General features: G+C 35.6%; 1 protein-coding gene across 5 annotated transcripts in view; it reads left to right on the forward strand.

Moving 5' to 3' along the window:
* The window catches only part of KCNN2 (potassium calcium-activated channel subfamily N member 2), a 439,076-nt gene that overhangs the window by 124,783 nt on the left and 287,169 nt on the right, over positions 1 to 27,124 (forward strand). For all 5 annotated transcript variants that reach the window (XM_081304749.1, XM_081304748.1, XM_081304751.1 and 2 more), the window contains one exon: positions 25,225 to 25,310. The gene's annotated coding sequence lies outside the window, so the exon portion shown is untranslated. The remainder of the gene's footprint in view (positions 1 to 25,224; positions 25,311 to 27,124) is intronic.

The raw sequence follows: 27,124 nt of genomic DNA on the forward strand, positions 1-27,124 counted from the left end.
AAGATAATGTAGAATATCTTTCAAGACTCCATAGAAGGGAAGCATGTCTCTAAAAGAAGGTGAAAAAATAGAAGATTGATCATTCAACTTCATCACAATATAAACTATCCATGGTCACCACACCATGAATGTTTGTCAGGCACCAGTTCCTGCCAAGCATTATTAATAAAGTCAGTTAACCCTCACTGAACAAGGTGAAGAGGTTTGTGTTTCATGATCCACTGACTCTTCTAGATAGATACATAAAGGAAATTCTCCTGCATCTTCAGTTACATAAGAGAAATTTTTGTGTATCCTCACTGCTGTTGTGCTTGTAAGAACCTCAAACTGAAAGCAACCTCAATATCCCAATAGCAATCAAACTAATGAATAGATAAATAAATAGAGGCATATTCATATGTTGGAATACTATACATATTTTAAATCAATAAACTTAACCTATATGACTGAGCATAGATATAGCCCTAAAATAACATTGATCAAACAAAAGAAAGTTGTAGAGGTCTGCATATTGATACATATAAAAAATAGTACATTGTTTATATGTGTTTTTTTTAATGATAGGCATATGTAATAAATTTTTAAACAATATGTAGTATTTCTGTTATCTATAAAATACTCTGGATTCTCTGTCTACAAGTATCTACTGTGTATTCAGTATTATCTTTTTATAATGAAACTAAATGTGTTCAAACGTTATCATTTGTAACTTCTCAGTGACAAATGTTACATGGATTTATAAAGATATTGCTGTCTTTATTTATTTGTAGTTTTGGAGTATTTAATAGTAATTGACATAATGTAAAGAAAGAAAGGGTACCCAAGATGCAGAGTTGAATAGAACTTTTCCATACTTGTGATGGTTTTGATGGAAACTGACTGGAGAGCAAACAAGCTGTAACACTCCATAACTCATCCATGCTCATGGGGTACTGAGTCAAAGAAGACTATTTTAGACCAATTTAGGATGAGATAACAGAATTAAGAGCACCATTTTTGTGGAAATTATAGAGCAGAGCAGTGCTCCAAACACATCTGTCCTTGAGGTCTTTGAGTATGAATCTGTCAAGACATAAAGAACACAGTAGAGTATCTGCCTCCCTGTAAAGGCTCATTAACCGTTAGCAATTAACATTATTACGGTTATTGTTATTATGGGGTTAATTGGTAAATTTTAACTTTTTTTTCCAGTGATATGTATACGGTATAAATTTCCAGAAACCCTGGGAGTTTGGGTGAAGAGTAGCAATCAAGAGTTAGAGGAGCTTGGAAGCTGCTGTTAAGGGTGTTTGGCCAAACTGCCAGCAACAATCTGTGGCTGAAGAGGCATTTGTTCTTTCATCCAAAGCATTCCCTACCTTGTTTATGTTTCACGGTGTCTGCCTTCAATAACTGGGGAACTCGAGCTCTGAAAATCAAAGACACTCGTCTAACTCTTCTCTGATGCTCTGCTCTTGCAACTCGGGAGTTTTTGACAAAAGCCATTCACAAGTAAGAAGGAGGTCTGCTTACCACCAGAGGGAAGCTTTGATGTCATGTAGGTGTATGGAAAGAAGTGCATCGTTTAATTTTTAAAAAACGATTACAGTTTAGGTCATGAGCATTTACAAATGAAACACAGATGGGGCTGAGGATGATCTGTGGTGAATGCCAATGCCAGGGCTGGCAGTCAGGACACAGGAATGTGAGCTCTAGATCTGGAGCTGCAGGGAAGTCCACACTGCACATGCTGCTGATCAGAATGGTAGGGGGTTAGAGGCGATTAGGCAGAGCAACATAAAGGCCATCTCATGAACTTGGGGGATAATTCTGGCTTGGGAACTCAGTGTTCCTGTGTGAAGAAGTTGTGCAATGAACCTGGATGTGCTCTATTGGAAAGGCCACCAGGATGCCTCACTGGAAGCGTTCCTTGAGCTGTGCACCATCACTCAGAAACTGGCCCTACATGTTCTATGGGCTTATGAACACAAGGCACGGTGTAGGCTTCTAGTTGACCAGCCCATTTCCACCTTATTTTCAAGGCTCAAAGAGAGATATTGACTCACCAGCAGATCATAATGCTTCTGTCTGCTTAGGTAAGATGTGCATCTTGTTCGGATGGATATTGCCAACTTTTCCTTCTGAGTTTATTTACTCAGGCCTCCATGTTTGATGCATCCTTTCATGTTCCTCTTCCCTAATGACCCTTGTATTCCATGTCTCTCTCCTTGACATCTTACCCACATTCCTTTTTTTTTAATTTTTTGACTGCTCAAATGCTTCAGCGATATATTACAAACCACCTTTTGTTTTAATCCCCAAATGACAAATCACACTGAATTAAAGTAAACTCTGCTCGTTTAATTGAGGGCATCTACTCTTATCTCCAAGTTCATAGGAACTACTCAGTCTGTCTGTATATATGGACAACATTAGCTTTTTCTTTTCTTCTGCTGCTCTTGAGAACTTCAGCTGAAGAGGAAAGTACGGCTTCTTTTCTGCTCCATTGAAGAAGATTTTATGTGGGAACAGGATCAGAGATGACTTGGGATCTTCAGGAGTGGAAATTTTGTACCATATGCTCTGAAAGACCCACCAAAAATGTCATTATTTGGGAGTTCCTGAAGGGAATTTGTTCTTGGAACTATTATGCATGGAATTATGTTAGCCAGGGAATATTCTTCATGTGGCTCAGGGAGGTTAGTAAATGTTTATGTCATGATATATGAAATGTATAAAACTAAAATCATCCTGTGTTTTTCCCAGAGTGTATATATTTCATTAATGAGGCTACAAAACTGAGCTATAAAATTCTCTACAAAGCCGTTGCTATGGGTTCTCTAAACTTGGCCCCATCCTTCCTCTTCTGGTCTTGCATTCCAATCTCCATCACTTGAAGAGCCTGCTTCTCTGCCAAGCTCTTTTTATTACCAACTCATTGTCCTGATTTTTCATTATCTAACTTTACCCATTGGATTAGAGTTGCAGTAGTTAGGAACTACAAAAACAATAAAGATACAAATTTAGCAAATAAAAATGGGCTCCAAATTTGGGATATGCTTATTTGTTAAAAAAAATGTTTTTCTGAAATTCAGATTTAACTGGATAACCCGCTTTATCTGGCAACCCTATTTTGGATTGTTTCCCTTCATGCAGTTCCCCAAATGTTTCTCCTGCACAACTAGCTCCCTCTTTAAGATTCTACTCCATCTCAGTTTAGTGTCTGGCCTTTGATTCCCTGGAAGAAGGAATTGGATTTGTTTTGCTCCAATTATGCTTTCATGTTTTACTCTAACACGAATTGTTGCTGGGTGAATAGAAACAGGTTATGTAGGACACATTCTGAATACAGAGACACTTAGTACCTAAGCTCACTCCTTTATGTTTATTTTTCTATTGCCCCAAAGTTCTCAACTCACTCCTTTGCCCAGCCTGAGAGCCCATACCTTCAGATGACAGAGTTCCAGGCTAACAAGGCAATCCTGCCAGCGAGTGCTCTTCAGATTCCTCCTAACAGCTCCCCCAGGCTGATTAAAAAGAGTTATATAAAATAGGTTGAGGTTCTTCCAAATGGAAGCTGTAGACAAGGAATTTTTTTTTTTCAGAAATGTATGCTGCTGTCAAGGATTTTTGATTTGTTGTTGTCTGCAGTGAAGGAAAATGAGTTTATTCCATTAAAGTTGCATCAGTTCCTGAATGTTGAAAACTTAATTCCCTCTTCAGCAACTGGCCTTTCTGTTTCAGATCTGCCCCATCCTGCAATTAAAGCTCTAGAGACACAGAAATGTGATGATTTTTTAGGGGTGAGTGCAGTATATTTGTGAATCTTTATTTCCCACTTAAACTTTAAACAGCTCTATTGAGATAACATTCACTTGCTGAACAGTCTACACATTTATAGTATAAATTTCAGTGGGTTTTGGTAGGCTCATAAGGTTGTGCAACCATTATTATAATATACTTTCAGTACATTTTCACCCCTCCTAAAAGAAACATGTATTCATTAGCAGTCCCTCCCTTCCATCTCCCTTGCCCCTGCTCTAGGAAACTACTAATTTACTTTCTGGCTCTGAAGATGTCTATTCCAAATGTTTTATGTTAAGTGGAATCGTGTAATATGTGGCCTTTTGTAACTGGCTCCTTTCTCTTAGCATAATGTTTTCCAGTTTTACCTATGTTACAGCATATACCAATACTTTGTTGGTATTGTATATTTTATTGTATAATGTATCATTTTACATTCTCACCAGCAATGTAGGAGCATTCCAGTTTCTCCACATTTTTACTCTGAATGTCGTTTTTCTTATAGCCACACTAACAAATAAAGTAGTACTCTTTATAGTGTTAATTTGCATTCCTCTGATGGCTAATGATGTTGAACATTGTTTCATCTGCCAAAAAAAATGACTATTAGTCTGTTTTTGAGAAATGTCTGTTTATATTATTTGCCTAATTTTAAGTGGGGTTTTCTTTTTATTATTAAGCTATAGGGTTCTTTACATACTCTGAATAAATATCTTTTATCAGACACCTTCTTTAAAAATGTTTGCTCCTATTCAATGGACTCTCTTTTCTCATTGCCATTATTTGTGGCAGAAACATTTTTAATTTTGATGTGTGTAATCTAATAAATCTTTTTTTTTCCTTTGTACGTCTCAGAAAACCATTGCCTAACCACAGTCACGTTGATTTACTGTTTTTTCTCTTTTTTTTCAAGACTGTAATAATTTTACCTCTTTCAGTTAGGTCTCTGATCAAATTTTAAATAAATTTTTGTGTATGATGTGAGGAAGGGGCCCGATTAAATTGTTTGTGTATAGCTCTTGGGTTCTCCTAGCATACTTTTTTGGAAGACTATTCTTTCCTCATGAGTTTTCTTGGCTCCTTTCTACAGAATAAGCTGAGCATAAATATCTTTGGACACTGAATTTGAATTCACTGATCTTCAAATCTAACCTTCTACCAGTGCTGAGTTATATTAATTATTGTTTCTGTATCCTGTTAGATTTTTTAATAATGATTGAATCTGTAGACTAATTCAAGGAGTTTTGCCAATTCAACAATATTTTATTTTCTGATTAATGAACATAGACAATCTTTCCATTTATTTATATATTTTAAAATTTACTTTACTAATGTTTTATAGTTTTAAAGTTATATCTTGTATTGGTTTTGTAAAATTTGTATCTAAGTACTTTATTCTTCTTATGTTATTGTAACTAGAATGCTTTTCTTGATTTAATTTTCAGGTTTTCCTACTTTTGTATATTTATCTTTTATTCTAAAACCTTCCTGAAAATTTATCCTAATAGAGTTATAGTATGTTACTTAGGATTCTCTCTATAAAGAATAACCTCATATATAGTTTTGCTTTTTCCTTTCTGGTCTGCATGCCTTATTATTTATATTTATTTCCTAACTACTATGACTAAAACCTCTAGTATGATCTTGAATTATAATTGTGAGAATAGACATATTTGCCTTGTTCCTAATTTTAACAGGAAAGCAAGCATTCATTAATTATTCTTCCAATATGATATCAGTTGTAGTTTTTTTGTTTTGTTTTGTTTTGTTTTGTAGATAACCTACATCACTCCAGGTTTTCTTCTGTTCCTCATTTGTTAGGGTTTTTTTTCAGAGTGTTAGATTTTGTTCAGTGCTATTTCTTGCTCTATTGTGAAGACTATCTACTTCTTGCCTTTTTTCCTATTGGTATAGTGTATTACCATAGTGGGATTCTGTATGTTCAACCAGCTGTACACCACTGGGATACTTCCTACTTGGTCCTGGTGTCGATTTTGTTGACCTTTTTAAAGAACCAACTTTGAGTTGTGTGGATGTTCTCCATTGTGTTCTTATGTTCTTTTACATATTTCTGCTTTACTCTGTATTGATTTCTTCCTGGTGCTTGCTTTTTGTTTATTTTTCTCTCTACTTCTTCTGGTCCTTTAAGACAAAAGGTGAGGTCATTGATTGAGATCTTCATTTTTAAATTTTTAAATTTGCTTTAATTAGTTATACATGGAAGTAGAATGCATTTATTCACTTTTATGTATAATGAGGTATAACTTCTCATTTTTCTTATTTTACATATTGTAGAATCACATCAGTCATGTTGTCATATATCTAAATAAGGTAACAATGTCTGTTTCATTCTACTATCCTTCTTATCCCCATTTCCCCTCCCCTCCCCTTCATTTACTTGTCTCTACCTAATCTAAGGTAACACTATTCTTCCCTAGTCCCCCCCTGCCTTATTGTGAATTAGCATCCTCATATCAGAGAAAACATTCAGCCTTTGGTTTTTTGGGATTGGCTTATTTGGCTTAGCATGATATTTTCCAACTCCATCCATTTGCCAGCAAATGCCACAATTTCATTCTTCTTTAAAGCTGAGTATATATTCCATTGAATATATATACCATATTTTCTTTATCCATTCATCTACTGAAGGGCATCTAGGTTGGTTCCACAGTTTAGCTATTGTGAATTGAGCTGCTGTAAATATTGATATGGCTGTGTCACTGTAATATGCTGATTTTAAGTCCTTTGAGTATAGTCTTGAGATCTTTATTTTTAATAGAAACATTTACAGTTATAAATTTCACTGTGAGCACTTAGCGGCATCCCATAACTTTTTGTTAATGCCTTATCTTAATTTTTACTCATTTGCAAAATATCTTCTTATATCTCTTATGATTTCTTCTTTGAAATCAATTGGCTACTAGTATGATTAATTTTCAGATATTTGTTAATTTCTCAAATTTCCTTCAGTAACTGATCTCTGGCTAATTCCCATCTGAAAGCATACTTTCTATTATTTCAATTATTTTAAATATCTTGAGTCTTGTTTTATGGCTTAGCATATTGGGGAATGTCCCTTGTGTACTTGAGAAGAAGGGGTATTCTATTGTAACTTGATAGAATGTTCTAGGGATATTATTAGTTCCAGTTGATTTATAGAATTGTTCAAATTTTCTATTTCCTCGTTGATCTTCTGTCAGATGTTCTATCTACAACATGGGCCTGGGAGGCAGAAGAGGGGAAGGATAAGAAGCACTAGCAGCTTTCCCCTCTTGGGGTGAAATTGTAGCTTGTAACAGGAAGCTTCAGGAACAGGAAGTGCCAATTTACTTGACTAAACATGTCTAGGGTAGAGCTTCCCAGAAGATTGAAAGTGGGTATAATGGACTGGGTCATGGCTCAAGAAGAGATTTAAATCAAGAAGAGATTTAGAAGCTTTTTTGAATGAATTTTTTCACATTTTGATGTATGCACTTAGGACAATTTGCAGAGAATATAAATGTGAGTGGTTAGTGGTTGTTTTGTAAACAATATTTTCTTCAGTGAAATTGTTGTTTTTTGGGGAAGAGTTCTGCCAAGACTCTAACTCTTTTATTCCCAAAGTCCTGCTACCTCTTTATCTTTTTTCTTCTTCTTTTTAAGATTTGGAAATATAATGTTTTTTTGTTTGGCTTTGTTTTTTGCTGCCTTCTATTTCTTTCCTCACTTTGATTTATTTTAATTATTTATATTCATAAGTAGATGAAGAAGATAATTTCATTTCTATAACATCTCATTTCATTGAGGAAGGTACATTCAGTAAATAGTTTCCTACCAGTAGGATCTTTGTCTGCCATTTCTCGGGTAGTCCATTAACACAGATGGCTTCATTGAAATTTATGTTGTGTTTGAATCTGATAAAAATCTTGGTAATAGGACACTTTAATCTCCTCTGACTCCTATATAATCATGGTATATACCATCTACAAACTCCTTCATCTCTTTGGGGATCGAATCTTGGAACTGTATATCACATCTTTGGTATGTGTGTGCATTGTTTTATTACTGTGCTGTTGAGTTTCAGGCCAAACCTAATACTGATTTCTAGTTCTTAAGTGGGTTTTAGACTACAGCTAAGGAATCACCTTCAATCAAGATACAGCACGCAGTTTTGTAATTGTAGTCAATTATATTTCCCTCAAATATCCATGGCCTTTATGATCCTTATATAACTCAAATTTAGGTAGAAATCATTTGCTTGATAGAACTGACTTCTATCAAGAGCTTTACCCATATCATAAGGGTCAAGTAGTATCCAGGCTAATTCAGCTTCACAGAAATAAGTATTCTCAATTATGTCATAAACTCTCAAAACAACTTTCAGGGATGGGGTTGTAACAGCTCAGTGGTTGAGCACTTGCCTTGTATGTGTGAGGCACTGGGTTCGATCCTCAGCACCACATACAATAATTATGCAAATAAATAAAACAAAGATGTTGTCTCCATCTATAACTAGAAGAAGACAGAAGAGGAATAGGAGGGGAAGAGGGAGGAAGGGGGAGAGAGGGAGTGGGGGAGGGGGACAGGGAAGAAAAGAAAACTTTTAAAGACTTTCTTATTCATTCCAAACCCTTTCAATATAACACGTTCTCCAGACCCATACAATGGCAACAGGAATGGCAGTTGGGGGTAGAAACCTAACCCAGAGAAAAAGTATATAATAGAGCACCTTTTCCCTTTTATCTTGAGAGTTCCATAAAATCAATCTGTCACTATGAGTTCTTTGCATTTACTTTATTCAGATTTGACTACAAAATATTGAAGGTTACTACTGGTTTAATGCCTGTGTTAAAATTCATAAACATTTAGATGCTATTTATCAAATAGGAAAGATGTTATTCACCTTTCCTGTTTATTTTCATTGTGCTCTTATTGGCACAAAACTCTACAATCATCTTCTTATAAAACACAATAATCTGAGTTTAAGAGGAAGGAAAGCCATTGTATAATTGCCCTGATACTTAGGTTATTTTGCTTATGGAACATGCTCAGAGTGGTGAATTGGGGAGGGAGAACAGTTTGAAATTTTGCATTTAATGCCTTGTTCTATTTTAATATTAGACCTCTTTTGCTCACTGATGTAATTTAGTTCTTAACAACATATTAAATCTCACCATCTAAAGCCCACGGACCCTTAGGTGACAGGACATGATTCTCAGGGCCTGATGTTTCTCTTCCCACAATCTCTCCTAAATTTCTCATTTTATAGATTCATATCCAGAAAAAACAAGTGGTTTTTCCAAAGCCTGACTCATCTCTTGTCTTGAAATTCTAGATTGTTGTGTTGCCTTCCAGGAGAAATACCTTCCCCTGACATAAAGAGAATGTTTGTGATTCACCATCCCTTTTCATCTCCCTGGGTTTTCTACACTCCCTTGCCAAGCACACAAAGTGAACATGAAAGAACGTGAGTGTTTCATGTTCTATGTTCCTTGTGTACCCCTAGCATACTCTGTGGCCACTTTTCATGAAATAGCATTGCTACATTATGGTGGAGCCACTAAAAATTGAGTGACTGGAACAGGGCTCTGGGCTGAACAAATTTAGACAGATTGAGAGACATATTTTGTTGTGTTCATCCACTGAGACTTGGGGGTCAATTTGTTACCACAGGATAATGTACCATGTCCTTATTAATATAACTTCCAAAACTGAGTAGGAAAAGAGGTAAAGGGATTCCGGCATCAAAGACTCACTTTGCCAATGATATGCTGAATGCTTGGCTAATGAAGAGGACTAAGGACAGTGAATCTCTCAGCCAGCTGATGCATAGCAAAAAGGAGAAGCTTAAATGAAGGCAAAAACATTGGGAGAATTCTTCAGTAGTTTCCTTTTAATTCAATTTTTTCCTTTTCATTTAAGTAATTTCCTTTTTGGTCTTGGTTAAACACCATCTATTGTGATAGGTCAAATTAAGTGAATTCTAATAGCTGTGCAACACAAAGAGATTACAAGACATGCAACACATTAAAGAGATCAAAAGACATTTAAACTTGAGGTTTCATCTTCAAAAATATATATAAAAATTATTTACAAATAGTCTTGTAAAATCACACTCTGTGAAAGACCCTGAGGATGTTAAATTTCCTGAACTACTTTCCGGTGGATCCTAATGACAGTAAAGTATTTATAAGTAATCTTATTTCTTTAATATGCTGTGTAGTCATTTTTATGTTACATTAACTTTATTTTGTCTTTTTTGGATCATCCCCATGCTGCTTAGAGTGCATTGGGTTGCAGCCTAATTGCCTTATTATGCAGTATTAAATAACCTATAAAGAAGAATAGAAGTGTGAATTTTAACAAATGAGCCTTAGTCACCATAGGTGGTATAGGAAAGCAAAACAGTAGAATCAGGACAAATGTAAATGAAATATTCAGCAGATATACCACCAGCATAAAGAACTCTCAAAGATTTTTTGGAAGAACTCCCCCCCCCCAAAAAAAAGAATCAACAGGGGCTTATTTTAATCCAAATTGAGTGAATAATTAAATTTCAAAACAGTTAGTCTCTGTTTTGCAAACACTTCTTTCTCAACAGTTTACATCTGATTTAAAATGTCTAGATCCTAACTTCTCTCAATGGCTTACTAAAAACTATAAGCAATGACACTTCCAGTCATTTTTAAATTACCCAAATTATTCCTTTTTGAAGACATCTGCATCCTATTGTAATTAGATAGGAGAGGATGTGAAAAAGACAGATTTATTGTTTTTGTTTAAGTAGGATAGTTAAGATGCTAAATAGAATTAAATAGTCATTTCCCAATCACTTATGTATGTGGGAGTATGGGTGTGTGTGTGTGCATGTGTGTATTTTTTTTTTTTTTTTGAGAGTAAAACAGTACGATTTTTTTCAAGTAAGAAGAGAAGAGATGGCTCCTACAGAGGAAGAGGGGACCCAATAGAGGCTGTCTTTTTTGTTGTTTGTTTGGTACTGGGGATTGAACTCAGTCCATGCATGCCAGGCAAGTACTGTGCCTCAGAGCTATATCCTCAACCCTTTCCAGTATCTATTCTTCACAGCTCCAAACAAGAAAAGACTTCCAGTTCAAAGTTTATAAAAACTGATTTAAATTTTGTAAAGGCTGATTAGCTAGGATCATTTTTGTTCTTTTGACGTGTTTTTTTTTATTTGTTTGAGTTTGTTTTTATTATTACAAAGTAAAACATCTCTGAAAGATTACTTAAGTTCAAGCTGAAACAGAAAATTTCTCAATATATTTGGTAACCTCCCTAACCAAGCTACCTGTTTCTTTGACTTCAGTTCTTAGATCCAACACAATCAACAATGAGCTTCCATTTCCAGAGCTCTTATGCCTTTTCTTCTTCTTCCAGGATTAGTTCTTAATCTTCAGCCCCACTCTGTTTCCTTAGCCTTTTCAGACCCCTGTAAAAACTCCCCAACACTGGGTTAATGACACCATGATTTTCCTCCTTCCTTCCATCTCCTGATTCCAGCTCTTCCTCCTTACAGCTTTCCTAGAATACTCTTTTCATGATGGTTTTCAACTGGATAATACCATAGCATTTCGTCTTTGCCCACAGAGTAAAATAGTCACAGCTTCCTGTTTTTATTCTCACCTTGTATTATCGTGTGTGTGTGTGTGTGTGTGTGTGTGTGTGTGTGTGTTTTATACAGGGAACTGAACCTTGGTCTGCACAGAAGCTAGGCAAGCTTTCTACCACACAGCTTCATCCCTAGTCCTTGTATAACTTCTTATCAGAATTCTCTCTATCCAAGTCAATCTGTTCACAAGCCATCAAGAGCAGTTTTCTCTTCTGACTGGTGAGCCTTTTCTTTTCTGTTCCTCATATTTAGAATTCCCTGTTTCAAGCCCATTCAGACCGATTTTGATGTGTTTTTACTACATTCCTCTTCTTTTATTCAAAATGTGCTTCCTGGCATCTACAATGGATCCTACCTCTGCAGCTGATGGGAACTTATCTCTTTGATGGGAGCTGACAGAAGTGTCTTTGTGCCTCACTCCCTCATGACTAGTTCCTGTTCTGTGGTGGAGTGGAAAGAAGACCCAACTGTGAGGCGCCCTTTCATGATAACTGCTCCATGAACCTATGGAGAACCTCATGTTCTTCATTTCCTTTTCCTTTCACAGTGTAGATAAAATAGGTGCCCAATGCATTTTTCTGGATGAATAAACTGTGCCTTTGACACAGTTTTACCTTTTCAATGACACAGTCTTCTCATTTGTAAAAGAAAGAGTAGAAAATGGTATCACTGAGAAAATTCCACAATTCTGGTTAATGCACATGTATTTTCTTTGGCCATGCACTGTTGGCTAACTTTGTATACCTCTACCTGTTGTATGATATTTGCAGAAAGACTTTAAATTGTTAGTAGATGTGTGTTGCTTGATTCTCAACATCCTAAATATTTTATATCTTGTTTGAGGGATGGTCAATCTTTCATCTCTTTTAAAATCATTTTCCAAAGTTTTTCTTGTCCTTGAAAGAAAGGCAAATCAGGAGCATTTCTAATAACACTGCATCTGTCTTGGAATGAATTTCAGGCACATTCACTCTACTTATGGGTACCTCCTGAGGGAAATTTTGGAAAGAAAACATCAAGCTCTTTCTTAAATGATATTCCTCTCTCCAGTGATACCCAAATCATGAAGTTGTCCAGCCCAACCCTGAGAGGCTTGTGGGAACAGAATGGGGATGTCTCATCACAGAGACTCAAGGTGACAGCAAATTCAGTCATTGAACTAAAAGTCCCATTGCAGTCACATGTGACTTAATTATATCTAAAGCCCAGAAGAGGCTGCTATGCAAGCAGCACATGTCAGAACTAAATATCACACTTGGAACACTCTGTGCTGGGACAGGGGCTAGATTCCACTTCTTTTTATGTTGTTTATTGAGTCTTTACAGACTAGCATTGCCAGCATCATACCATGAACTGCAGAATTAAAACAAAAATCAGAGTAAATTAATAGTTTTCTTGGTAAGATAAGACAAATACATTTTTCTCATGCTGACAGAAAATCAAGAATAAATGCAAATCATTGTTGCTACAGTTTCAAGCTTTCCAGGTTCTTCTGAGTCCTCTAAGCTGATTGACAGTATGTATGTCAATTCCATCTTCCAGTACTGTTGTAATCAGTTCAGACTCTTGCCCCTTTCTTAAATTTCTCTCTACTCCTCACTCTCAGCAGATCATTTTACTTTTAACTTCACAGAGAGAACAAGGCCATTGTGCAGTAACTTCCTTAAATTCCATGCTGACATCTTTCACTCCTGCTGAGATGGACAAGGATGGGCCAGGTCTGCTACATGGCTCTGATATATATTGATGAACCCGCCCCTCTCTTCAGAACAGTGACTCATTCCTGCACATATAAAAGAATGACTTACAAAACTGATGCGTAGGTCCACTTTGGCCAATGAAGTCAGAATCTGGCAGGCTGAAACTCGGGTCTTAATTTCAAAAACTTCCCAGGGGATTCTGTGGGAAGCCTGGCTTGTAAAGCAGTCCTTAGCCTAAACCTACACATGGGCAAGTATCTGTGTGTTTTAAAAACTGTTCTGTTTCAACACTCTACAGAGCACCTGACTTGGAGCAGATGCCTGATATGTATTTTTGTCTGTTTCACCAGCTTTCCTCCTTTACCCCTTTTATCCTCAGAGTAGTCACATGATCTTTCAACAACATCTTCTCTCAACTATTATCCTATCTTTCCTTTCATTCATGGTCTTTCTTCCTTCTTTCCTTCTTTGCTTTCTTGTTTCCTTCCACCCTTACTACTCCACCAAGAATGCTCTCACCTGAGCTCCACTGACCTCTGGAACACCTATTTTTCTTAACCTTGGGCTATCTGACACAGTGCTGATGGCTTCTGCTGTTTAGGACTTTCATGCTACCTCAATTTCGGGGTCACCACTGGACTGGCTTCCTCCTAGGCTCTCCTTCACTGTTTCCCCTTCCTCTGCTAGCTCTTTAAATGTTGCCATTCCTTGACTTTAATTTCTTTTAAATTTTTTTTTAGTTGTAGATGGGCACAATACCTTTATTTTATTTATTTATTTGTGTGTGGTGCTGAGGATCACACCCAGTGCCTCACATATGCTAGGCAAGCACTCTACCACTGAGCTACAGGCCCAGCCCTTGACTTTCATTTATTTTCTCATCACTCTTCACCTCCTTTGAAAGACCTTTTCATTGGTTCTAGACCTCCTTCGAAAATACAGTGAAATCCATGGAAATCAAATTTGAATATAAACACAAAAGTTGACATATAAATTCTGGTGGGCTTGTGGAACCCTGTTTTAAACCATGTTTATGAACAGGGCACATATAATTAAACCTAAGAAAACTGGGAAAAAAATATTGTAGTGGAAAAGATTTCTGAGGAATGGGGATGGGGCATTTATGAAAATTCTTGAAGTTCAAATAGTTTGAGGAGTGATTATATTTACTTACATTTCTGTACTTTTTGTTGGGTATTTTCTATATCTAAAATGATCTCCAGACAGTGCTGAAGTGTTGAAGTGCTAGCTAGTGTTCCAAACCACAAAAAGGCTATACTATGCCTCACAGAAAAAAATGCATGTGTTGGCCAAGCATCATTTAGGCATGACTTACAGTGCTATTGACCCTGAGTTCAATGTTAGTAAGTCAATGATGTGTAGTAAATAAAGTACCTTTAAAAGAAATACATATAACACAAGGTATGTTTTGATCAATTAAGGAAAAATGTTATAACCAGAGGCTTGTAGGAATCTAACCCTATATTCCTCCATGGAAGTAATGCTTCAATATCTGGGAATTCAGTATTCATAGCTATATTCTAGAATGTAACTATCATGAGTAATGAGAACTGACTGCACACAAAAGCTTGTCAACTCGATTGTTATAACAAGCTAAGCTTTACACTAGAAAGAAGCACAGTATAGCATTTTTCTTTGTGTCTGTACATACCATTGTGACTATAATGGACTTTAGTGAACTTTATTCCTACAACCACAGTGAAAAAAAAATGAATCTATTGAAGCTAAAGTGATTCTTAAATTTAAACTCTAGAGAGGTTTTCTGAATACCCACAAACCAAATTGTAGTTGTTACAGATACTAAGAAGAGCAAAGAAGTGAATATTTTATGCCTCAGTTATCAGGATTGTATTCTCTAATACACCCTTGACCTCAAGAGCTTTAAGAGTCCTCGCTTAGACACCTAGCAGCTCTATGCTTTGTTCACCAAATGCACGAGCCTTTTGCTCTGGCAAAAATGGAGTGTTTAAGGCATCATTAATTGGGACATCCAGACACAATGGTGCAAGCCTATAATCCCAGTGACTTGGGAGGCTGAGACAGGAAAATCGCAAGTAATCAAACCAGCTTCAGCAACTTAGTGAGTCCTTGTCTTAAAGTAAAAAATAAAAAGGGCTGGGGATATAGCTCAGTGGTAAAGCAACCCTGGATTAGATTCCTCATACAAAAAAAAAAGATAATTGGGACATTGATAGATGACTTTATTCAGAGTGTTATTTTCTGTGTAGACAGAAGATAATTCCATGAACTATTTTTACCCTTTTATACATTTTCTGACAGCTATCAGGGCACATTACTCCTCCATATTGATTTTATTTGGGCTTCATGTTGAATTTTTAATTCAATTAATTTCAATTCAATGTTAAACTTTTATTAAAAAGGTATTAAACATTAATTTTATATTTAAATATAAAATACCTTACATTATTAAGATCTGAAATAAATCTTATATTAATATATTATGTATTCATTAAGTTTTTAAATATATATATATATATCTTTTACTTAACATGATAATTATATTAGTTATAATTCTAATGATGAAAAAATATAGTAAAACCATTTTAGAAAATTTTAAAGTTCTTATTTCTGTTCAAATATCAATCGTGTTTAATTTATCCTAAGTATGTAATGGAATATTATTTATCCTATTAAAAGAGGGGAACATGATACATGCTATAATACTGCCAAAACTTGAAAACAGTATGCTCAGTCTTAGAAATCAGTCACAAAAGACTGAATAGTATATAATTCCATTCATATAAAATTCCCATAGGCATTTTTGGAGGCAAATTTTTGGAGACAGAAAGTAAATTAGTGTCTGCCTGGGGCTGAGCCACATCCCTAGCTCTTCGTTTCTTTTTTATTTTAAGACAGGGTCTTGCTAAATTGCTCAGGGCCTCAATAAGTTGCTTAGGTTGGCTTTGAACTTGTGTTCCTCCTGTGTTAGCCTCCTGAACTGCTGGAATTACAGGCATAAACCACTGTGCTTGGTTGGAGTTCCTTTTTATGGCAATGAAATATTCTAAAGTTGATTGTGGTGATTGTCGAAAAACCTTGTGAGTATACCAGTGATTAACTAATTAAGTGGATAAATCTAACTAATTATACAACTTTTAACTTTAAAAAATATGATAACACTTTATCTTCAGTCTACTTAATCTCTTAGTATGAAGCCTAAGAGGATGAGATATGCTCATGCAAAGACTGAAGGCATGTTACTTTCATAAGCAGTTCTTGCAGAATCTATTAGACAATAGGCTTCAGAAGATCAAAATGACTGGTGAGGCATCAACATAAGGACAAGTGATAACCATTAAGTGCATGTTTAACTTTGTTAGTAATACTAAATAATTGTTATAAAGAAGATGACCCAATATATGATCCAATTTTCCAAAGGGCTCCAGTTGATCCCTTTGGTCTTGGCCTAGTTGATCCTAGTGGATCCTTTCACTATCAAAACTTTCTTGATTTAGATGACAAGTTATATACATGTCCACATAATAGTATATACAAAGTCTACTTGTTCTAACAATGTAGATACAATATAACTAATTAATAAGGGTCACAAATTGGATAAGTTTACAAAAAGTAGGGTTATGTATAATAATTGCCTTTGAGACAGTTTGAGTGATTAAAGGATATTCATTTAATTAGACTCTGGGCAGATACAAGAGGGAAAAGAAGAAAAGATTACTGATTTTAGAATTGAAAATTTCTTATTGTTTTGGTCCTCTGCTCTCAAAGCTATCAGAAATTCCTTTGTCTCCATGATTGATTTGATTCAGGTCTTCCCATCTCAGTGGTTCTTCTCCTCTTTCCACTCACTCATATTTTATGACATCAGGTGATGCATCATCACGAAGGTCTGCTGCAGATGTGGTCGATGTGTTTTTGTCCCACTTGTTCCTTCTTCAAGGGGAACTCCAGGATTTGCATTATAGACTGCAAACTCATCTTCCCAGAATTCCTCCAGCTAAAATATTGCTCTCTTTCTTAGTTTACTTTTTTCTGTCTTTTCCCCCTTTTTATTCAGCACATCCTCCAATATATTACCAAGAAATAGTTTGGGGGAGGTTTTGATTTGTTTTTATTATTTATAATTTGCATCTTTAAAATGTCTTTATATCACCCTCACATTTACTGGGTAGTTCAGCTAAGTAGAGACTGCTGGTTGAAAATCCATTTTCCTGAAAATGTTGACTACATTTTATCTCCCAGGAGTAGTTGGGTTTTCTACTGTTGTGATCTTTCACCTGTTGTATATCATTTGTCTTATTATTGCTGTTGGTCTTGTTGTTCTCTAAAAGTTTTAAGTATTTCCTTCTGTCTCCACAGTAATTTTCATTATTCTCAGAATAGAGAGAATACGATGGAAGTACAATAGTGTCTTAAGGTAGCACAGGTAGTAGCTGTACCAGATGTATTGAGCCCAAGTTTGATGCTCTTGTTCTTAATACTGAACTGCTTCACAAGGAAGAATTAAAATTGATAGTTGCAAATAACACTGCAAGTCTCAACTGTGCTAACTTTGATGGAACGTTTACCCAGTCCCTGTGCTAAGCACTTTGCAGGTTTATCTAATTTCATCCTCACAAGAACCTTGCAAGACAGGTTTTGTTTCTGTCCCCAGTTTACAGATGAGAAAGCTGAGCTAAGAAAAGTGCACAAAGTAAGAGAACCTTCTAAGCAAATAGTGTCAGGACCCCAGACCAGGGTTCAGCAGACCTTTCCTTCAAAGGGGTGGTTAGTAAATATTTGAAGCTTTCTGGACCGCACAGTCTCTGTTGCAGTTACTCAGGTCTGCCATTGAAGCTGAAAACAGTGTCTAAAAAAAAAACAAACATGGTTACATTTCAGTAAAATTTTGTTTACAAAAGTAGATGATGGTCTGGATTTGGCCTGTGGGCCATACTTTGTCCACATTTGCCTTAGGCAGTATTAAAAAAACAGTAAAACCTGAAGCTAAATTCTGATCCAGTCAGAAAGATTATTAACTCTGATACTAAGTAAATACCCAAGAAAAGCACAGACATTTCTAAATCTCAAATGCTGTCTATCTAGGAAATTGACTAAGAAGAGTAGAAAGTTGACCACAATATTGGCAGATTCTAGTAACCCCTATGCTCAGAGAAATGGCAGACTCCCCACAGCTCCTGCTGCTTCCGTCCCTGCTCATTACTCTGCTCTTCTGGGTTCCTTCCTATGGGTCAGATGTCTGCTTTTAAAGAATGAGATAATGAAAATGGATTAATGGCACCAAAATCCAGCATTTGTGATTTGGACATGGTGAAGCTATAACTGGCACACCTTTTTATTCTCCCATTCCATAATAGAAACAACAACAACTTTCTCTGAGGGAAAATTCTGAAAGCAACCTTCATGTTCACAAAAAGAATAATTAAGTAAAGCCATCAACAACTAAGTTTTATGTCACAGCCACACAGTTTTGGTAACAAGAAGCAGATGGCATATTTGGTTCCACATGAATAATATGGGTATTCTTCATCTGGAACCAAGATCAGAAGAAACATTTACTTATCACCTCCGCATAAGCAAGAGCTTAAGAAGGAAGAGGAATGTACTGGTTCAGTGACAGATTTTTGCTTTGCCAAAAGTCTAACTTGGGTAGACTTAATGAAATATTTCCATTTTTCAAAAGGACTTGTTTCACAGTTTATCTTTGTATTGTATAGAAAGCCAGAAAGATAGCAATCATTTAAGATTTTATTCCTACTAGGGTGTAGATTTGTCAGCTGTAACCAGGAGCTGAGGCTCAGGATAGACACTATAATCACTTTTTATCTTCCCTGCCACAGTGAATAAGAACAAAAATTTCTAAAGGGTGATTTTGAAGTGGAAAATGTACTTTATATTCAGCTGGGAGAAAGAAACCGATCGCTAGATAAAGAATAGCAAGAGAGAGTTGCTTTTCTTCATTGTGAAACATATTCCTTATGCTCAGTAACACAAAACCCTTTCAGCATGATTATGGACTAACACTCTGGGACAGGAAGAAACCATGCATCTCTCCTGGCTTTGAAAAATAGCCCAGTCTTCTTGCTACAGTTAAGTCAACAAATCAGTTCAGAAGCCAAGACACAAGTCAGACCTCCCTTTGCCTTGTGTCACTCTCTCTGTATATTAAAATTTCTTGTACATGTTTCTGCATCGATATGTCCTGGGTCCTCTACTTCTGGGCAGAGGCGAGGGGGGCAAGAATAGATTATTCTTTCCTCACCAACTGCAGGTCACTGTAGCCTTCATATGATTTGGAAACTAGCTCTGTTTAGAAGCTAGAAGGTATTGTTGCACTTTTATGTTAGAAAGTTTGCCTTTGAATGTTCCTTCTTGGGCCCCAAAATTTCAGCAATTTTAGTATCTAGAATATGATTAAGATAAATAAGTTCTATAACTCCACCACCTAAATTTAGAAGTAATTTTTTTTAATTAACTAGAATTAACTAGTCTGTTATCTAAGTTCTGCTCAGGGATAAATGTAACATTTAAAAAAAATAATAAAAATAATTCATCTATATCTTTGAAAAGAATGTTAGGTTTGGTCTGATGAATTTACTTTAGCTTGGATTCTCCTCTTTAAGTAGTTTTCAAATATTTTTAATATAATGACTCACTTGTTTTTTTAACCAAAGCTTTCTTATTTCTCCCATGTGTCCAACACTACTACATCCAGAACTTTTTTTTAAGGTTTATAATTTTAATAATTTGAGGAAAAGAAAAAGAAAAGCAAAAAAATACTCATTTTCTCAGTTTTGGTCTGAGTGGAAACTGCACTCATATATTATATAGGTTGGGCTCTGATGGGAGATAACTGACATTAGCACAGAGTTCTGCATTCAGTCAGAAATGTAGGTGCTCAACCAATTTGAATCTGTTTTTAACACCTTGAGAAAACATGTTGGTGGATCTCAAAATGTTGTTCCTGAAACAGTATACACTTGAGCAGGGCCTCTCAATGTGGTTTTGAAACATGTAAATTAGAATTTTTTAACTAAAATAATTGGGATGGTATCTATTGGTACAAAACCAACATTTTACAAAATATAATACCCATATATCATTACAAAGGAAAAATTCTTAGTAAAAACTCTTTAGTCATAGAAGCTTTCTCAATGTGATAAAATATATATTTAAAAAAAAACCTGGATTGGGGTTCTGGATCAGTGGTAGAGCGCTTGCCTCATATGTGTGGGATCCTGGGTTCAATCCTCAGCAGCGCATAGAAATGAATAAGTGAAATAAAGGTGTTGTGTCCAACTACAACTAAAAACTAAATATTCAAAAAAAGTCCTACAACTAAAATCATATTGTAAGCATTCCCACTAAGATCAGAGACAAGGTAAGGTCATTCCTCTCACCACTCCTCTTCAACCTCTTGATGTAAGTACTGGCTTATGCAATAAGACAAGAAAAGGAAATAAGTGTATAGTTTGTGAAGGAAGAAGTAAAATGTTCTTTGTTCACTGATGACATGATCATATATGCAGAAAATCCAAAAGAATTAGTTAAACACAAACAAAAAACTCTCAGAACTAATAAGCACTTGTAGGGGAATTCCAGCATATGAGGTTAATGTACAAAAGCCAATTGCTTTCCTACATACCGTCAATGAATAAATGAAATTTAAAATATAATATCATTTACATTATTATCCAATAAATAAAATAATTAGGTATAAACTTAACATAATATGTATAAGACCTACATGAGGAAATCTGTACAATTCTAGTAAAGAAATAAAAAGAACTATCCAGGCATGGTGGCCCATGCCTGTAATCCCATCGGCTTGGGAGGCTGAGGCAGGAGGATCATGAGTTCAAACCCAGCCTCGGCAAAAGCAAGGTACTAAGCAACTCAGTGAGATCCTGTCTCTAAATAAAAATTCAAAATATGGCTGGGGATGTGGCTCAGTGGATGAGTGTCCTGAGTTTAATCCCTGGTACTCCCTCACCCCCGACAAAGTAAAGGAAATAAAAAGAACTAAATAAATGGGGACATATTAAATAATCATGAAGGAGAAAACAGTACTATTAAAATGTCAATCAACTTGGTTTAGTGATCCCAGTTTTACGGACACCACCAAATTAATTCTAAAGTTTATATAGAGAATCAAGTTCTGTAATAATAATCCATTTCCATGATAATACTGAAGAAGAACAAAGTTGAAAGACTGACATTACCCAATTTTAAGACATTTGTAAAGCTACAGTAACAAAGTCACTGTAGTATTGGCCAATAAATAGGTGAACAAATCAATAGATCAGACTAAAGAGCCTAAACACAGACACATATAAATATAGTCAGCTGATCTTTCACATAGGAGGAAAGGCAATAAAATGTAGCAAAAATACTCTTTTCAATAAATATGTTTGAAAAATTGGACATCAACATGCAAAACCATGAGTCTAAACATGTACCTTATGCCTTTTACCAATATTAACTTACAATGAATCACAAATCTAAATGTAAAATGCAGAATATAATAGGAGAAAATTTATTAACCTTTAGTATGTTGATAGTTTTTAGATACAATATTAAATACATGCTCCATGAAGGAAAGAACTAATAAGCTGTACTTCATTAAAAATTAAAATTTATGCTCTGCAAAAGAAACTTTCAGAATAAAAATTTAAGCCACAGACTAGTAGAAAATATTTTCAAGATACATTTTTTTGAAGGACTGTTCTCAAAAATATAAGAAAAACCACTTAACATTCAGCAGTAAGAAAACAACCCAATTTAAAAATGGGCAGAAGGTCTGAACAATACCTCACCAATGAAAATTGAGATGGAAAATAAACTTATTCAAAATGCTTCACATCATATTTCATCAGGGAAATGCAAATTAAAACAACAATGAGATACTACTGCATACCCATTAGAATGGATAAAATCTAGGACGCTGACAGCCCCAAAGAGTGTCAAAGACATGGAATAACAAGCTCTTTCATTGCTACTGGGAATACAGAATGGCTCAGTAACTTTAGGAGAAAATTTAGTGGTTTCTTATAAAATCAAACAGTCTTGCCATATGATTCAGCAATCATATTCCTTGGCATTTATCCAAAGAAGCTGAAAATTTATGTCCACACAAAACCTGAAGATAAATGTTTTAGGCAGTTGTAGTCTTAATTTCCAAAACTTGGAAGTAACCAAGATGTCTTTTAGTAGGTAAATGGGTAAGTAAACTGTGGTACCTCCAGACAATGAAATATTATCCAGCACCACAAAGAAATAAAGTATTAAGTTATTAAAGGACTCAGAGGAAACAAATGCATATTATTAAATGAAAGAAAACAATTTTAAAAGGCTGTCTACTTAGAATTCCAGCTACATGGTATTGTGGAGAAGGTAAAACTAGGAAGAGGGTTAAAAATATTAGTGATCATCGGGGTCGGAGGGAGAAATAAAAGAATAGGCAGAGCACAGAAGAGTTTCAGGGCAGTGAAATTATTTGATAGTGTAATTATGGGTACAAGTCTTGTCCAAACCCATAAGATGTGCCACACCAAGAATAAATACTAATGTAAACTAAGGATTTGGGTGATAATGCTGAGTCAGTGTCGGTTCAACAATCATAATAAGCATATCACTCTGTTGGGGGATGTTGATAATGGGGAAGACTATGTATATGTTGAGCCAGAGACCACCTGCCTCTCAGTTTTCCTATGAATCTAAAACTACTCTAAAAAATAAAGTCTATTAAAAATATGAGAAAAGGCATGCATAGATAGACTGTCAGGTTCAATAAACTTTTTCTGAAAAGGATCAAATAGTAAATATGTTAGGCTTTGAAGCACACAAATGGTCTGTTTTGCTTGTTCTTTTTCTTTAACAATTATTTCAAAATATAAAAGAATGTTTAGCCAATGGCCCTTATAGTAAGCTGGTGGCAGGTTGGATTAGTCTGAAGTTGCTGGTACGGATCTATATAGTTGAAAACACTTATCTTGAAAAAAAAATGTTCTGAATGCTAACATTACAAACCAAACCCATAATATATTTTGAGCACTTCTTGGCTTCACAAATATACGTTCAAAATGTGTACTTGAAACTTCTAATTAAACTAGTATTGTAAATTGACACACTAATACATCCCTCAGCACTCCAACATAGAAATACTGGACTGTTATGGTTTGGATGTGAGGTCTCCCCAAAAAGCTCACAAGTGAGACAAAGCAAGATTTGGAGGAAAAATGTTTGAGTTAGAGCCTTAACCTAATAAATGAATTAATCATTGATGGGATTAACTGGGTGGCAACTGGAAGCAGGTAGGGTGTGGTTGGTGGAAGTGGCTCATTGGGGGTGCAGCTATGGGGAATATATTTTGTATCTGGAGAGTGGAGTCTCTCTCTTTTCTTCTTCTTCTTCTTCTTCTTCTTCTTCTTCTTCTTCTTCTTCTCCTTCTCCTTCTCCTTCTCCTTCTCCTCCTCCTCCTCCTCCTCCTCCTCCCCCTCCCCCTCCCCCTCCCCCTCCCCCTCCCCCTCCCCCTCCCCCTCCCCCTCCCCCTCCCCCTCCCCCTCCCCCTCCCCCTCCCCCTCCCCCTCCCCCTCCCTCTCCCTCTCCCTCTCCCTCTCCCTATCTCTCTCTCCTGATCATCCTGTGAGCTGCTTCCCTCTGCCACACTCTTCTACCATGATGTTCTGCCTCACCTAGGGCAAGGAATGGAGCTGGCGTTCTTTGGACTAAGACCTCTGAAACCATGAGCCTTCAAAAAATCTTTTCCTCCTCTACAGTGGTTCTGGTTGGGTATTTTAGTCACAGCAGTGAAAAAGCTGCCTAAAACATAGACCAAATATTTTAAAATAAATATTTAAAATATCCAGATGTCTTCTCACTATGATAGTGAGCAAAAGAAGAAAGAGAAAATCTTACCAAAGAAGATGAAAACAAAATTCATAAAAATGGCCAACAAATTCAATAGCAGATGAATTATCATCCAAAGATAATCAAATATTAAAGCAGACTTCCAAAAGGGATTCTTAAGAAGTTTTGAGCTGGGCAGGGTGGTATATACCTGTAATCCTAACAGCTCAGGCAGGAGGATCCATAAGGTTAAAGCCAGTTTCAGCAATTTAATAAGACCCTATCTCAAAATAAAAAACCAAAAAGGGCTGAGATGTGGTGTAGTGGGTAAGTTCCTCTGGGTTCAATCCCTGGTACCATAAAAAGAAAAAGAAGAAGAAGATGATCACAAAGTTTGGACATCCTAAAGGGGATACAGGAATAAATAACATTCCTAGAAAAAAGAAAACCAAAATATAAACACACAAATAAGAGTAAACCAAAAAAGAACCAATTATAAATCCAGGTTTTGAAAATTATGGTCACTTTTAAATTACCAGCCAAGTACAGTTAAAGAAATAACAAATTAACAAAGAAGATCCAGCACAGAAACTTTAAAATATGAAAGTGAAGATCCAGATAAGATCAGTTGAAAATTTCAATATATGTCTAATACATATTCATAAAAGAAGAAAAGAAGGAAGGGAAGAGGAGAGAAAGAAAAAGAGGAAAAATCTGAAGAATTAATGGGAAGTTTCTTCTGAGTTAAGAAAAGACATGGATCCTTAGTGATCTAGGTGGTAAATATTAGAAATAAAAACAAATTCAGTGGTGCTTAGATTACAGTGTCACCATGACCCCATATGGCATTTTTACATGAGATAGAAATCGATGTCCTCTCACAGTTGTACTTTAATTTCAGGACCTAAGTGAGGGGTCCATGTTCTGGTTTTATGGTTCTACTTGCTTCCTTAGCCATATTCCTTCATACAGGATAAGAATTATATAACCATACATGGTACAGCTCTGGTAAAATAGGAGAAGTGTATATATATATATATTTTATTTTTATATATATACACATATATATGTATATATATAAAAGATTATCTACACACTAACAACAATCTGATTGTATTTTTTTAAATTAATGATATACATGCTAGAAGATAATGGGATTAAAACGTTAAATGCTGAGGAATAACAACTGAACCTGAGACTCTATACAAGACTAAATTGACATTCAAGAGTGAGAATAAAATGCAGAAATTTTGGACAAAGACTAGTAAAATCTATCTCTTACAGATTCTTGCTGAGAGAAATACAAAAGGATGGACTCCAGCAAAAGAAAAAGTGAATCCAAGGAATGGAGTGGGATATGAACAGTAGTGGTAAGTACAAAATAGTAGAAAAATATTTGCAGTTAATTCTAATATAAAAGGTGATCTTAGTGAAAAAAAATGTTCAAGTTAGATCAGCTCAATTTACTTCAATTGAACTCTCTCCTCTGCCTGTGGTTTCAACTATTTTCAGCTTAGTGATTAAAAAAAAATTTTTTTAGTTGTTGATAGAATTTTTTAATTTATTTTATATGTGGTGCTGAGAAATGAACCCAGTGCCTCACACATGCTAGGCAAGCACACTACCACTGAGAAACAATCCTAGCCCCCTTAGTGATTATTTTCAACCATTAACTGCCTTTTTAGATGATAGTCAACTACCACTACATTAATAAAATGTAATAGGTGCTTAAAAAGTTTTCCTAAGTGAATAAAAGTCTTCTCATATAAATTTTAGAATAGTTTCTGATGAGAGCATTTTATTTTTCATTTTTTGGTACCAGGAATTAAACCCAGAGGGGTTAAACCATTGAGCTACATCCCCAGCTTTTATTTTTTAATTTGAGACAGGGCCTTGCTAAGTTGCTGAGGCTGGCTTTGAATTTGCGATCCTCCTGCCTCAGCCTCCTGAGTTGCTGGAATTATAGGTGTATGCCACTGGGTCCAGTGAGACAGCATTTTGATGGGATCAAGTATCAGAAAGTACGTTTTAGTTTTGTTTCTGCCTTTCATCAATCTCTGTTCTGAAACATACTTCTTCAGCTTCTTTAGCTTCAATTTTCTTATCTGAAACCAAAAATGATGTTACAAATCTTGATAATGTTAAACAAGATAATATACAGGATTGTACAGTGTGTTTGAGATGTTTATTTCTTTTTCCCTTACATTTGTTACCATCCAGTGCCAGATAAGTATTTGATGCTTCAGTGAAAATATATGCAAGACAAAAATGAAAAAAAAAAAAAAACAATTTGCAAAGCCTCTTCAAATCCGGATTTCCTTTCAAAAATTTAACTAAGGAACAGAAAGGGGAAATGAGAGAGACTAGAGAAAATCTAATGACCTAGGCCTTAGATTTAGAGCAGAAATCTGTCTCTAAAAAAGAATATCTGTGTGGTATATCTAGCTAGGCACACTGTTCTAAAGGCATCCTCAAAAACATTTTTATGACATGTTTGTCACTTAAAACTACCAGACAAGTAGGGGCCACCCAGACAAGCAGGAACTGACTACTTGAAATGCTTTGGAGCTGTATTTGATTATGAAATCAGGAATCCAGTAATTAGTGAGTTGAAATGGTAACAACAATGCTCAAAAATGACAAAATTGATTTGCCTTCTATCTCAACATGCAAATAAAGCAAAAATTAAGTTCTTTTGAAAAACTGTGAGATATACTGTCTTCCTGGATGGGAATGTTAATTCTTTCCAAATTAATTTATGGGCCTAGCCCAATTCCAATGTGGAGAATCATATCTTATGTATGTTCTTACCAGAGAACAGTGATTTTTAAAAAGTTGTATTTAAAAATTTGTTTATCATATCTACCTTTTAAAGAACTCATGGCAAAATTCAAAGAACAATTTGGTGGCAGTGGTGTGTGTGAGAATGGTCTTCAGTAGATTTCTCTGTTAGGTCCTTGAAGAAATCTTCGGTTAAAAAATGACTTCTTGGGCTGGGTTGTGGCTCAGTGGCAGAGCACTTGCCTAGCACTCATGAGGCACCGGGTTCAATCCTCAGCACCACATAAAAACAAATAAATAAAAATAAAGGTATTGTGTCCATCTACAATTAAAAATCTTTTTTTAAAAAAATGACTTCTTGGTTCTGTCTACACAATGGTAACAAAAAAAAATGGTTCATGGT

This window comes from Spermophilus citellus, assembly GCF_964194105.1.
Source record: "Spermophilus citellus genome assembly, chromosome: 1".
NCBI classification, from domain to species: domain Eukaryota; kingdom Metazoa; phylum Chordata; class Mammalia; order Rodentia; family Sciuridae; genus Spermophilus; species Spermophilus citellus.